This window comes from Vanessa tameamea, chromosome 9 (assembly GCF_037043105.1).
Source record: "Vanessa tameamea isolate UH-Manoa-2023 chromosome 9, ilVanTame1 primary haplotype, whole genome shotgun sequence".
NCBI classification, from domain to species: domain Eukaryota; kingdom Metazoa; phylum Arthropoda; class Insecta; order Lepidoptera; family Nymphalidae; genus Vanessa; species Vanessa tameamea.
Genome location: NC_087317.1, coordinates 12687573 through 12693572, shown reverse-complemented (window position 1 = coordinate 12693572; position 6000 = coordinate 12687573).

Below are 6000 nucleotides of genomic sequence, written 5' to 3'. Positions count from 1 at the left end.
AATCATTGTCTGCGTGAGCGTGCATGAAACAAATGTTTGGAAATATTTATCGTTTTAATAAAAAATATAACAAACGTGTTGACGTATTCTGTGTTATGGACGAGATAAGGGTTAACGGATATAAAAATATAAACATGTCAACTGTAAACAATCCAATCGATATAAGAAATGTTGTTTTAATAATGTTTAGTTTGTATTTATTAAAATATCCATATGAAATAAGGAAAGCGAGAAAAGTGTATTTATTTCTTTCAATAACAAATTATATCATTGATTTCTAATAATTCTATTAATTACAATTCTATGAAAGACGTTAATACGTAGACGATATAAATAATAAAATTAATTATTATAAACAATGCAATATATTTATGTAGAAACTTGAATATACAAACATATATTCATACCCCATAATTTTAACTTTTGTTTTTGTTTGGTTTGAACTAACATCCTGTTAATTTCCCATAGCTGGACATAGGTCTCCTCTTGATTTACGGAGACGGCCTGGATCTTACTCCAATACGCTGTTTTAATACGAATTCGTAGGAAATTTAAAATAAGTTTTGCAGAAACTATTGGTACAAACAAAAAAAAATACTATTTCTATGATTTTTAGATTTGTTTTAAAAATTCTTGTTTATATAAATGTACTGTAACATGATAACCATATCCGTGGTTTTTTGTAATAATATTGTGCTTTACAAATCTAAAACCATTTACGACATACAACTAAATTGCTGATAACCGATTATTATGGACAATAACAGTTTTAATTTATTATGATGCAAATTACAAACTGTTAATCAAACAGATTTGAACACACACGATACTAACTTGAATAACATCACGTTATTTGCTAAACCATACCATACCTTAGACTCTGTGCTACTTGAAAATGAAGATCTTGTATATTTTAACATGTAGGTATGACATTAAAGATAGATAAACACATAACATTATATTAAAATTGAGCCGAGATGGCCCAGTGGTTAGAACGCGTGCATCTTAACGGATGATTTCGGGCTCAAACCCAGGCAGGCACCACTGAATTTTCATGTGTTTAATTTGTGTTTATAATTCGTCTCGTGCTCGGCGGTGAAGGAAAACATCGTGAGGAAACCTGCATGTGTCGAATTTCAAAGAAATCTGCCACATGTGTATTCCACCAACCCACATTGGAGCAGCAAAGTCAAAGTCAAAAATCTTTATTCAATATAGAAGTGTTTACACTTGCTTATTGATAGTCAAAAATCTACCAGATTAACAGCGTGGTGGAATATGCTCCACACCTTCTCCTCAAAGGGAGAGGAGGCCTTAGCCCAGCAGTGGGAAATTTACAGGCTGTTGATATATTAGTTGTATTAAAATACTTATTTAATAGTCATGCCGATACAATACATTACAATTCTATAAGGGTCAATAAAACTAATACTACTTCTACTAACTATAGTATTGTAATACAATATAATTGCTTTTTTAAGATTTTATTATTTAATCTTAGAGCGTATTGCGTATACGTATTATTAATAAAGAGGTTATTTTAATAAAATTGTGTTGTTCATATAGGGGTGTATCAAACTGTATCAGTCCGTGTATTTTTCATTACTTTCTTTTTGCGAACATATAAAATCAAATAAAAAATGATGTCGGTATAATAATAAAAGTATAAATTAAGTCGGTAAATTCTACATCGCTTTCTAACTTTGAACATATTCCAACACGCTGCTCCAATACATACATATATATATATTAGTGTATCCAACTCGTGAGGCAGAAATATAGTGAAACGAGATGCCGCACGTGGCTTCGCTTGCGGCTTCGCTCGCGTTTAGGGTTTGCTCGCAGGTGTTGGGTATGGATTTAAAAAAAAATCATCAAATTCGGTTCAGTGTTTTGGCCGTTAAAAACAGTACTTAATAAATGTCGAAAAACAGTAATAATATAATTTAATAATAATAGTCTCAAGTGTTTTTATCATGTCCTGATTTCTATAATTAGAAGTACCTTTATTTTTTTTATTTTTTCGGTTTACAATTATTTCTAGCAAGGCGTCGCATCTTCGCACGAGTGCAGATTACAATTTTTTTTCTGTCTCTCTGTTCTCTGGAACGGCTGGACCGATTTTGACGGGATGGCACTGGCAGATAAGAAGTAACTTAGCCTAAGTTTAATTTTGGCATGAACCCACTCCGTCGTAGAGTCGGTGCCTCTTACTGACGACTTTATATTACAAAAGCTGCGTAATACAGAATGAATAAGTTATAGTAAAATCTGCGAACTGAATAATAACTTTTTTGTTAAAATCTAACGAGCACGAAGTCGCGGGCACATCTAGAATTATATAAATATAATTGACACCGCATATGTTTCTACCAGTGAAATAAATCTAGAACTGGTTAGTGTAATCATTTGTTACGAAGATTATCTACATACAAATACTTCTTTATAATAGTCGTACAGATAACTATTCTTACTCATATTTTCTGATATCATCTTGTAGTCCTTGCAGTATATCTCAAGAACTATTAAATACTATAAAATGTTGCCTATAGGTAATCAAAATTGTTGACAACATTTCTATGAACTTCAAAAGGCAATCACAGCACAAGAAACGAGATCCGTTTTTGTGACCTTTAACTCGATCGATGATTTGATTGATTGTAAGTTTCTTGATCGCGTACACTTTAATTTTAAAACAGATATAAAATGTTAAAACAAAATTTATTCGAAGCAAATCCCGATGCAACGGAATGTCATTGGGTTTTTTCGTTAAGAACGAAGTGATACTCTTTGTTAAGAAATGCACAGACAAAATAAATTTAAAAGTAGGAATAGCGGAGCCATCTTAGTGCGTGCGTTGCGGTTTAAAAAAAAATATTTTTAAGACTATTATTATTAAATTATATTTTCGACATTTCGACATTTATTAAGTACTGTTTTCAATGTAACGAGACTAGCTAGAAAAAAAGGCACGTACAGATTCTTAACTGTCATATAAATTGTAAATATATATGCCAATAAATTTATCTTTTTCAATACAACTCCGCACCGGGGCCTGTATCCGCCTAGTTACGCTACTAGTCTTTAACGGTGATGAAATAAAGATTATAAACAATATTTCTTATTTGCGTATTTAACTTATATCATTAAGAAGGATTATAACACAATTTAATATGCGAAAAAGGTAAAAATTTTACGTCGCAACTTGCGACTCGCAAGTCGCGGATCTCTTGTTCACCAGCAGAGATGCAGAGGCAAATAAAGTAACGAGCAAAAATAAAGTATTCAAGATCGAAACAAATCATAAAGAGGACGTCCTAATTATAAATACAAGGGAATTACCATTGCCCAATATATTAATCAAAAAGATTTTGATGTCTGTGAAACGTTAATGATTCAAGACACTGATGTTTATTTACATTATTTATTTAAAGAGATAATGACCAATTATATTTTTACGCTTGAATTACACGCACGTTTACTTATTTGATATGTTTGTTTAGGTATTTACCATTATTACCAAGATATTTTATTCTTATTTTTTAAATTAAATGGCATCACTTCAAATTTACGCAAACGTTGAAATGAGGATTGTTTTCTTTTTCTTTGTAAGTTTTTAGTAATTTATTAATATTTTACATTGCCTATATGATTAACCACACTAATTAACTGTCTACACTAAGCCCAGTTTAGTGTGTCTCCCTATGAAACGTTTTGTCCTGATTGCTCCTAAAATCTTACCAAATAGGGACGTTTAACAAGCTAGTATATATACTATATCTACCTAATATATGTATTTACTAAATCAGCAATTTTTTGAGTGTCAGGAAGAATAAGATTATATGAGTATGCTAGTGTTTTCTAAGAATTACTCCGTGGCTGAACTTTATCAGGAGGAAACCATATACTAGAAACAATGTCTTCAGAACCACCTCCCTTTGGTCGAGGAACGATCAGCCTGTGCAGCAGGGATTTTATGGACCTCTATTACCGTAACCCAAACTATCGGACATCCAAATGAAAATTTATCCTTAACCTATCCGTTCTCATCTAATATAATCTATCCGAACCGATAACATTTTTTTTTATTGTATTTTAAAGCTATTTAGTTTGTTTTTCAATATATCTAATACTAAATAATAGCTTACAAATAAAGTCAAAATGAAAATGAAAATATTGTAATTTTTTTCTTTTACAATTTCTAAATAATCCAATATCCGTAATTGAAACGATACGATACAATCGGATTATCCGAAATAATTTCGTATCCGTAACCGAACCTAAAACTGGTAAAGTATTATTCATATATATATTATTAATATATGCTGAGCCAAAATGACGTATGCATAACATCCCTGTTGCTCAGCAGTATGTACTAAATTCCCCAGTAAATAAAATGTGGAGATTCTATAGTCTACACCGATTTTTTTTTTGTTTTAAATACAATATATAGTTCGTTATTGAATAATTATTCGTTTTTTATAGTGTTAATCAATCTTATGTTATTTTTTCTAATTAATATTCGTGTATTAAAGTTGGTAAACATCCGGTGTGGAGAGACATGTTAAATAATAAAAATATTGGTAACGCTAATGCATTGCGAAATTGTTTAAGAAAACAGGGAGGTAAAGCATCGGGGCCGGTACCTTTGCATGTATCGAGGTTTCTAAGATAATTCTTGACAATTGGAATTGAGAGTTCAATAGAGTGTAGATCCACGAAAAATCGACTCTTCGGTGGCAATGAAAATGAACCTCCTTCCGGTTCAAACACAGATTGAAAATAACTATTAAACATGTTGCTAATCTCCTCGCCATCAGATGACGCTGTGTCCCCAAGAGCCATAATGTTTGGTAAATCGTTAGGACCTTCCTTTTTTGATTTTAAGAAAGACCAGAAATATTTGCTGTTACGCTTAATTTCGCATTCTGCGCGATCAATGTAAGCATTATAACAGTCGATTTCAACTATTCTCTGTCTATCCCTCAGAAGCAAAAATGTGTCGTAATCCTGAAGCCTAGAGTAAGTTTTCCATTTTCTATGATATTTTAATTTTTCATTAATTATTTTTATTAAAGGCTTAGTGTACCAGACAGGATATTTATGTGAGACATTGACTATTCTGGATGGTATATGTTGATCGATAATACTATAAACGATATTATAAAAAGTAGCCGTAGCAGATTCAATATCAAGATTTGAAAAACGAAATTCCCAATCAATTTCATTAAGAGACTTGTTAATTGCCTCATCATTGGCTTTATGAAAAAGACGGATTGAATGGGGAGAGTGACGCATTACTTCGGCATGTACTTGCAATGAAGATATTTCTAGAGCCGGGTGGTATTTGTCTTCATCGAGTAGGGGAAACGGACATTTAGACATTTAGACAGGTTCGATTACAAAAAACTAAGTCTAATAAACATAAAAAAAAAGTCAAAAAGTTCAGAACTAAGCACCGAATCCAATAGCCAGGTTTCACTTAAACAGATAATGTCAAAATCGTTAAGAAGCAAGCTTTTATAGAATAAGTTAGTTTTGGTGCGCAACCCACGAACATTTTGATAATAAATTTTTAAATTATTATGATCCAACACGGTGACCGAGGATTATAAGCATAATTAATAAACACAAATTAAAAATAATAAAAATGTTCATACACTTGTCAAGCAAATAAAGTTTGGTAATCATTAGTTTGTTATAAAGTCGCAGTAATAAAGCATTTAAGGAAATTGTATTTAAATAAAATATATTAATTAAGATTGAACATAGAAAAAAGAAACAGCTATTTATGTATGCAATAAGTAAAACAAAAAATGACAATTGAAACATAATAACGCCTATTTGATTTTTTTTAAATCATTGACATTCGCAATATGAATAACAGGGCTGGTGTCACCTTTTCTAACCATAATTGAGCAATTTTTGACCCAAACATATTTATATTTTTGCTCTTTAGATAAAGTTTTAGCCCGCTGTAAGAGCATTTTATTAAATTTA